Source organism: Hordeum vulgare, chromosome 6H (genome assembly GCF_904849725.1).
Source record: "Hordeum vulgare subsp. vulgare chromosome 6H, MorexV3_pseudomolecules_assembly, whole genome shotgun sequence".
In the NCBI taxonomy this organism is placed as follows: Eukaryota; Viridiplantae; Streptophyta; class Magnoliopsida; order Poales; family Poaceae; genus Hordeum; species Hordeum vulgare.
In genome coordinates, this window is record NC_058523.1 from 548,466,874 (window position 1) to 548,477,216 (window position 10,343).

The following is a 10,343-nucleotide window of genomic DNA, read 5'->3' on the forward strand; positions in this document are numbered from 1 at the left end:
GATCATCGGCCGGGCCGAATCTCTTTGAGCCTCTTTTCTTGTTTTGCTTCTTTAGTGGGGGCGCGCTAGCGCACCCACTGGGTGTAGCCCCCGAGAATCGGGCTGGTTATGACTTAACCAGGCCGAATCTTACTTCTGCTTCTTCTTTGCTTTTCGCAGGAGCTTTATGATGCCGAGGTGCAAGCTTACAATGAGCTGCGAACTCAGCACCAGGCGACCGATGGCTGATACGTCTCCAACGTATCTATAATTTTTGATGATTTGATGCTATTATCTTGTCAAACTTTGGATGTTTTGCATGCCTTTTATTTATTTTCTCGGACTAACTTATTAACTCAGTGCCAAGTGCCAGTTCCTGTTTTTCCATGTTTTTGACCCCTTTCAGAGGAGATTTTGAAACGGAGTCCAAACGGAAGAAAATCCCCGAAAAGATTTTTTCTGGAACGAAAGAAGATCGGAGGACTTGGGAGCCAAGCTAGAAGAGCCCAGGGGCCCCACAAGCCCCCACCCCGCGGCCAGGGGGAGCGCCATGCAGGCCTGTGGCCCCCCTGGAGTTCCCGTGACCTAGATCTTGCGCCTATAAATTCCCAAATATTCCCTAAAAAATCACTGGAGCATCGTAATCACTTTTCCGCCGCCGCAAGCTTCTGTCTCCGCAAGATCCCATCTAGGGCACGTTCTGGTGCCCTGCCGAAGGGGGGATTCGGACACGGAAGGCTTCTCCATCAACACCATGACCTCTCCGATGATGCGTGAGTAGTTCACCATAGACCTACGGGTCCATAGCTAGTAACTAGATGGATTCTTCTCTCTCTTGGATCTTCAATACAAAGTTCTCCATGATCTTCATGGAGATCTATCCGATGTAATCTTCTTTTGTGGTGTGTTTGTCGAGATCCGATGAATTGTGGATTTATGATCAGATTATCTATGAATCTTATTTGAGTTTCTTCTGATCTCTCTTATGCATGACTTCATATCCTTGTAATTCTCTTCGAGTTGTGGGTTTTGTCTGGCCAACTAGATCTATGATTCTTGCAATGGCATAAGTGCTTGGTTTTGGGTTCATACCCTGCGGTGACCTCACCGAGTGACAGAAGGGGTAGCGAGGCATGTATCATGTTGTTGCCATCAAGGGTAAAAAGATGGGGTTTTCATCATTGTTTTGAGATTATCCCTCTACATCATGTCATCTTGTTTAAAGCGTTACTCCGTTCGTCATGAACTCAATACACTAGATGCATGCTGGATAGCGGTCGATATGTGGAGTAATAGTAGTATATGCAGAAAGTATCGGTCTACTTGTCTCGGACGTGATGCCTATATGCTAGATCATTGCCTTAGATATCATCATGACTTTGCGCGGTTCTATCAATTGCTCGACAGTAATTTGTTCACCCACCGTAATACTTTCTATTTTGAGAGAAGCCTCTAGTGAACACTATGGACCCCACGGTCTACTCCACACCATATTTTCAGCCTTACACATTTTACTTCGTTGCACTTTCCGCCTTCAGATCTCACTTTGCAAACAATCTTGAAGGGATTGACAACCCCTTTGAAGCGTTGGGTGCAAGCTTGTTTGTGTTTGCACAGGTACTCTGGACTTGACGAGACCCTCCTTCTGGATCGATACCTTGTGTTAGGGCATAGTTTATGCCTTAGTAATTTTGGTGATTGATGACAGTACCGCAAAGGACTAACCGTGTGTATTAAGATTTCAGATAACACACGTCAACGACACAAGATGACTCGCCCCCTCTTTCATGGAACAGAAGCACGGTGTACTCTACGATTCTCTTTATTTGAGTCATAGGAAAGCCGTACTATTAAGAGGGGAACCGTAGTGGAAAGGTTTGGGTGGAATCAATCTTGCACGCGCACACTTCACCTCTTTTCCCCCTTGCCGGCAACTTTGGAGTGGCTCCCGCCTTTGTGTTTCTCTCTTCTTTGCAAATGGTCCCTCAGCGGTAGTACCGCTAGCCCTAGCGGTAGTACCGCTAGCTGGCGGTAGTACCGCCCGTGGTCAGCGGTAGTACTGCTCCAGGAGCTTACTACCGCCTTCCTAGCGGTTGTACTTGGATGGACCTTTTTGCGAAGACTTTCTTGGCGGTAGTAGTGCTTATGCACTACCATGGGCCCAACGGTAGTACCGCTGGAGTGCCAGCGGTAGTACCGCTGGAGTGCTAGCGGTAGTACCGCTGCATCCAGCGGTAGTACCGCTAGGCACATGCTGTGAGTGGGAAAACGGTTGGATTCCCCCCCCACTATATAAGGGGTTCTTCTAGCTGTGGAACCTTAGCTCTTACCCTCCCAAGCTCCATTGTTGCTCCCTAAGCTTAAAAGTGCCCGATCTCTCTCCCTAGCCAATCAAACTTGTTGATTCTTTAGGGATTGGTTGAGAAGGCCTAGATCTACACTTCCACCAAGAGAAAAGTTGATTCCCCCACCAATCCCTTGCGGATCTTGTTACTCTTGGGTGTTTGAGCATCCTAGACGGTTGAGGTCACCTCGAAGCCACATTCCATTGTGGTGAAGCTTCGTGGTCTTGTTGGGAGCCTCCAAGCTTTATGTGGAGTTTGCCCCAACCTCGTTTTTAAAGGTTCGGTCGCCGCCTTCAAGGGCACCTATAGTGGAATCACAGTACCTTGCATCGTGCGAGGGCGTGAGGAGAATACGGTGGCCTTAGTGGCTTATTGAGGAGCATTGTGCCTCCACACCGCTCCAACGGAGACGTACTTCCTGTCAAAGGGAAGGAACTTCGGTAACATATCCTCGTCTTCATTGGTTCCACTTGTGGTTATCTCTAACCTTTACTTTGTGAATGCTTATGTTGTTGTCTATCTCTTACTTGTCTTAGTAGCTCTCGCTGTTAGCTTCATTATGGTTCGCCCCATTGTTGTTATATTTGTGAACCCGTATGTTGTTTACCCTAACTTGCTAAGATTAATTAAAAAGTGGTCGTTGCTTATGCACTACCATGGGCCCATCGGTAGTACCGCTGCAGCCAGCGGTAGTACCGCTGGAGTGCTAGCGGTAGTACCGCTGCATCCAGCGGTAGTACCGCTAGGCACAGGCTGTGAGTGGGAAAACGGTTGGATTCCCCCCCACTATATAAGGGGTTCTTCTAGCTGTGGAACCTTATCTCTTACCCTCCCAAGCTCCATTGTTGCTCCCTGTTGGAAATATGCCCTAGAGGCAATAATAAATTAGTTATTATTATATTTCTTAGTTCATGATAATCGTTTATTATCCATGCTATAATTGTATTGATTGGAAACACAATACTTGTGTTGATACATAGACAAAACACTGTCCCTAGTAAGCCTCTAGTTGACTAGCTCGTTGATCAAAGATGGTCAAGGTTTCCTGGCCATAGGCAAGTGTTGTCACTTGATAATGGGATCACATCATTAGGAGAATCATGTGATGGACTAGACCCAAACTAATAGACGTAGCATGTTGATCGTGTCATTTTGTTGCTACTGTTTTCTGCGTGTCAAGTATTTGTTCCTATGACCATGAGATCATATAACTCACGGACACCGGAGGAATGCTTTGTGTGTATCAAACGTCGCAACGTAACTGGGTGACTATAAAGATGCTCTACAGGTATCTCCGAAGGTGTTCGTTGAGTTAGTATGGATCGAAACTGGGATTTGTCACTCCGTGTGACGGAGAGGTATCTCGGGGTCCACTCGGTAATACAACATCACACATAAGCCTTGCAAGCAATGTGACTTAGTGTAAGTTACGGGATCTTGTATTACGGAACGAGTAAAGAGACTTGCCGGTAAACGAGATTGAAATAGGTATGTGGATACTGACGATCGAATCTCGAGCAAGTAACATACCGAAGGACAAAGGGAATGACATACGAGATTATATGAATCCTTGGCACTGAGGTTCAAACGATAAGATCTTCGTAGAATATGTAGGATCCAATATGGGCATCCAGGTCCCGCTATTGGATATTGACCGAGGAGTCTCTCGGGTCATGTCTACATAGTTCTCGAACCCGCAGGGTCTGCACACTTAAGGTTCGACGTTGTTTTATGCGTATTTGAGTTATATGGTTGGTTACCGAATGTTGTTTGGAGTCCCGGATGAGATCACGGACGTCACGAGGGTTTCCGGAATAGTCCGGAAACGAAGATTGATATATAGGATGACCTCATTTGATTACCGGAAGGTTTTCGGAGTTACCGGGAATGTACCGGGAATGACGAATGGGTTCCGGAAGTTCACCCGGGGGGGGGGGGGCAACCCACCCCGGGGAAGCCCATAGGCCATTAGGTTGGCTTGGACCGACATTACTCGTATGCTTACGAGAGACTGGTTTCATCGTTACGAGTAACTCCGTTGCTCAAAGATGACTGGCAAGTGTCGGTTTCTCCAACTTTAGTTGAATCGGATTTGACCGAGGAGGTCCTTGGATGAGGTTAAATAGCAACTCATATATCTCCGTTGTGGTGTTTGCGTAAGTAAGATGCGATCCTACTAGATACCCTTGGTCACCACGTAAAACATGCAACAACAAAATTAGAGGACGTCTAACTTGTTTTTGCAGGGTATGCTTGTGATGTGATATGGCCAACGATGTGATGTGATATATTGGATGTATGATATGATCATGTTGTAATAGAAATATCGACTTGCACGTCGATGGTACGACAACCGGCAGGAGCCATAGGGTTGTCTTTATACTAACGTTTGTGCTTGCAGATGCGTTTACTATTTTGCTAGGATGTAGCTTTAGTAGTAATAGCATGAGTAGCATGACAACCCCGATGGCGACACGTTGATGGAGATCATGGTGTGACGCCGGTGACAAGAAGATCGTGCCGGTGCTTTGGTGATGGAGATCAAGAAGCACGTGATGATGGCCATATCTTGTCACTTATAAATTGCATGTGATGTTAATCCTTTTATGCACCATATTTTGCTTAGAATGACGGTAGCATTATGAGGTGATCTCTCACTAAAATTTCAAGACGAAATTGTGTTCTCCCCGACTGTGCACCGTTGCTACAGTTCATCGTTTCGAGACACCACGTGATGATCAGGTGTGATAGACTCAACGTTCACATACAACGGGTGCAAAACAGTTGCGCATGCGGAACACTCGGGTTAAGCTTGACGAGCCTAGCATGTGCAGACATGGCCTCGGAACACATGAGACCGAAAGGTCGAGCATGAATCAGTTTATATGATTAGCATAGAGATGCTTACCACTGAAACTATTCTCGACTCATGTGATGATCGGACTTGAGATAGTGGATTTGGATCATGTACCACTCAAATGACTAGAGAGATGTACTTTTTGAGTGGGAGTTCTTAAGTAATATGATTAATTGAACTAATTGTCATGAACATAGTCTAATGGTCTTTGCGAATTACGATGTAGCTTGCGCTATAGCTCTACTGTTTTTATATGTTCCTAGAGAAAATTTAGTTGAAAATTGATAGTAGCAAACTTTGTACACTGAGTCTGTAAAACCGAGGATTGTCCTCGTTGCTACGCAGAAGGCTTATGTCCTTAATGCACCACTCGGTGTGCTGCACCTCGAGCGTCGTCTGTGGATTCTATGAACATCCGACATACACGTTGCTGATGACTACACGATAGTTTAGTGCAAAATACTTAATGGCTTAGAAGCAAGGCGCCGAAAACGTTGTAAAACGTCACGGAACATAAGTGATGTTCTAAAGAGATGAAATTGTGATTTCATGCTTGTGCCCTTGTTAAGAGGTACGAGACCTCCAACAAGATTCTTTGTCCATAAAGTAAAGGAGAAAAGCTCAATCGTTGAGCGTGTGCTCAGATTGTCTGAGTACGACAATCACTTGATTCAAGTGGGAGTTAATCTTCCAGATGAGATAGTGATGGTTCTCCAAAGTCACTGCCACCAACCTGTGAGAGCTTCGTGATGAACTATAACATATCAAGGATGGATACAATAATCCTTGAGCGATTCGCGATGTTTGACACTGCGAAAGTAGAAATCAAGAAGGAGCGTCAATAGTTGATGGTTTGTAAAACCACTAAGTTTCAAGAAAGGCAAGGGCTAGAAGGGATACTTCGTGAAACGGCAAAACAGTTACTGCACTAATGAAGAGACCCAAGATTAAACCCGAACCCGAGACTAAGTGCTTCTGTAATGAGGGGAACAGTCACTGAGGCGGAGCAACTCTAGATACTTGGTAGATAAGAAGGCTGGCAAAAGTCGAAAGAAGTGTATTTGATATACATGATGTTGATGTGTACTTTACTAGTACTCCTAGTAGCATGAGGGTATTGGATACCGGTTCGGCTGCTAAGTGATTAGTAACACGAAATGAAAGCTACGGCATAAACGGAGACTAGCTAAAGGCGAGGTGACGATACGTGTTGGAAGTGTTTCCGAGGTTGATATGATCAAACGTCGCACGCTCCCTCTACCATTGGGATTGGTGTTGAACCTAAATAATTGTTATTTAGTGCTTGCGTTAAGCATGAACATGATTGGATCGTGTTTATTGCAATACGATTATTCATTTAAGGAGAATAATGGTTACTCTATTTTCTTGAATATTCACCTTCAATGGTTTATTGAATCTCGATCGTAGTGTTACACATGTTCATGATATTGGTGCCAAAAGATACGAGTTAATGATGATAGTACCACTTACTCGTGGCACTGCCGCTTGAGTCATGTTAGTATAAATTGCATGAAGAGGCTCCATGCTGATGGATCTTTGTACTCACCTGATTTCGAATCACTAGTGACATGCAAATCATACCACATGAGCAAGGCCTTGTTTTCATTGAGATGAAATAAGATAGTAACTTGTTGGAAGTGATACATTTTGATGTATGCAGTCCGATGGGTGCTGAGGCACATAGTGGATATCATTATGTTCTTACTTCACTGACGATTTGAGTAGATACAGGAGTATTTACTTAATGAATCACAAGTCTGAAATGTTGAAAAGTTCAATTCCGTTTCAGAGTGAAGTTCGTCGTAACAAGAGGATAAACTGTCTACGATATGATCATGGAAATGAATATCTGAGTTACGAGTTTTGGTACGCAGTTAAGACAATGTGGAAATTGTTTCGCAGTTCATGCCACCTGGAACATCATAGTGTGATGATGTGTCTGAACGTCATAGCCACGCACTATTTGGTATGGTGCATACTATGATGTCTCTTATCGAATTACCACTATCGTTTATGGGTTATGCATTAGAGACAACCGCACTCACTTTAAATAGGGCACCGCGTATTTCCATTGAGATGACACAGTATAGACTGAGGTTTAGAGAAATCTAAACTGTCGTTTCTTGAAAGTTTGGGGCTTCGACACTTATGTGAAAAAGTTTCAGTCTGATAAGCTCGAACCCAAAGCGGATAAATGCATCTTCATAGGATATCCAAAACAGTCGGGTACATCTCCTATCTCAGATCCGAAAGCAAAGTGTTTGTTTCTAGAAACGGATCCTTTCTCGAGGAAAGGTTTCTCTCGAAAGAATTGAGTGGGAGGGTAGTAGAACTTGATGAGGTTATTGAACCATCACTTCAACCAGTGTGTAGCAGGGCGCAGCAAGTTGTTCCTGTGGCGCCTACACCAATTGAAGTGGAAGCTGATGATGATGATCATCAAGCATCGGATCAAGTTACTACAATCCTCGTAGGTTGACAAGGTTGCATACTACTACAGAGTGGTACGGTAACCCTGTCTTGGAGGTCATGTTGTTGAGCAACAGTGAACCTACGAGTTATGGAGAAAGCGATGGTGGGCCCAGATTCCGACAAATGGCTGGAAGCCATGAAATCCGAGAGAGGATCCATGTATGAAAACAAAGTGTAGATTTTAAAAGAACTACTTGATGGTCATAAGACTATTGAGTAAAGATGGATCTTTAGAAGAAGACAGACGATTATGGTGATAAGTCACTATTAAGAAAAGGCTCGACTTGTCGCAAAGATGTTTTCGACAAGATCAAACAGTTGACTATGATGAGACTTTCTCACTCGTAGCGATGCTAAAGGTCTGTTAGAATTATGTTAGTTGTTGATGCATTATTTATGAAATATTGCACGTAGGATGTCAAAACATTGTTTTCTCGACGGTTTCCTTGAGCAAACATTGTATGTGATACAACCAGAAGGTTTTGTCGATCCTAAAGATACTAGCAAGTATGCAAGCTCCAGTGATCCTTCAATGGACTGGTGCAAGCATCTCGGAGTTGGAATATACACTTTGATGAGATGATCAAAGATTTTGGGTTTGTACTAGGTTTATGAGAAACTTGTATTTCCAAAGAAGTGAGTGGGAGCACTATAGAAATTCTGATAAGTATATGTGGTTGACATATTGTGGATCAGAAGTAATGTAGAATTTCTGTAAAACATACAAGGTTGTGTGAAAGGAGTTTTCAAAGGAATACCTGGATTGAGCTACTTGAACGTTGAGCATCAAAGATCTATGGAGATAGATCGAAAGCGCTTAATGGAAGTTTCAACAAGATGCATGCCTTGACAAGTTTTTGAAGGAGTTCAAAATAGATCAGCAAAGAAGGAGTTCTTGGTTGCGTTGTGAGGTGTGAATTTGAGTAAGACTCAAAACCCGACCCCGGCAGAATGAAGAGAATAGACGAAGGTCGTCTTCTATGCCTTAGCCGTAGAATCTAAAGTATGCCATGCTGTGTACCGCACCTGATGTGTGCCTTGAATCAAAGTATGTTGAGAGGTACAGAGAGTGATCCATGATTGAATCACTAGCAGCGGTCAAAATTTATCCTTAGTAACTAATGGACTAAGGAATTTTTCTCGATTATGGAGGTGGTTAAAGAGTTCGTCGTAAAGGGTTACGTCGATGCAAGCTTTGACACTAATCTGAATAACTATGAGTAGTGAAACAGATTCGTATAGTGGAGTAGATATTTGGAGCATTTCCGAATAGCACGTAGTAGCAGCATCTATAAGATGACATAAATATTTGTAAAAGAACGCACGGATCTGAAAGTTTCAGAACCATTGACTAAAACCTCTCTCACGAGCAAGACGTGATCAGACCCCATAACTATATGGGTGTTGGATTCGTTGGAATCACATGGTGATGTGAACTAGATTATTGACTCTAGTGCAAGCGGTAGACTGTTGGAAATATGCCCTAGAGGCAATAATAAATTAGTTATTATTATATTTCTTAGTTCATGATAATCGTTTATTATCCATGCTATAATTGTATTGATTGGAAACACAATACTTGTGTGGATACATAGACAAAACACTGTCCCTAGTAAGCCTCTAGTTGACTAGCTCGTTGATCAAAGATGGTCAAGGTTTCCTGGCCATAGGCAAGTGTTGTCACTTGATAATGGGATCACATCATTAGGAGAATCATGTGATGGACTAGACCCAAACTAATAGACGTAGCATGTTGATCGTGTCATTTTATTGCTACTGTTTTCTGCGTGTCAAGTATTTGTTCCTATGACCATGAGATCATATAACTCACGGACACCGGAGGAATGCTTTGTGTGTATCAAACGTCGCAACGTAACTGGGTGACTATAAAGATGCTCTACAGGTATCTCCGAAGGTGTTCGTTGAGTTAGTATGGATCGAGACTGGGATTTGTCACTCCGTGTGACGGAGAGGTATCTCGGGGCCCACTCGGTAATACAACATCACACATAAGCCTTGCAAGCAATGTGACTTAGTGTAAGTCACGGGATCTTGTATTACGGAACGAGTAAAGAGACTTGCCGGTAAACGAGATTGAAATAGGTATGCGGATACTGACTATCGAATCTCGGGCAAGTAACATACCGAAGGACAAAGGGAATGACATACGGGATTATATGAATCCTTGGCACTGAGGTTCAAACGATAAGATCTTCGTAGAATATGTAGGATCCAATATGGGCATCCAGGTCCCGCTATTGGATATTGACCGAGGAGTCTCTCGGGTCATGTCTACATAGTTCTCGAACCCGCAGGGTCTGCACACTTAAGGTTCGACGTTGTTTTATGCGTATTTGAGTTATATGGTTGGTTACCGAATGTTGTTTGGAGTCCCGGATGAGATCACAGACGTCACGAGGGTTTCCGGAATAGTCCGTAAACGAAGATTGATATATAGGATGACCTCATTTGATTACCGGAAGGTTTTCGGAGTTACCGGGAATGTACCGGGAATGACGAATGGGTTCCGGGAGTTCACCGGGGGGGGGGGGCAACCCACCCCGGGGAAGCCCATAGGCCATTAGGGTGGCACACCAGCCCTTAGTGGGCTGGTGGGACAGCCCAAAAGGGCCCTATGCGCCATACAAAGGAAAATCAAAGAGAAAGAA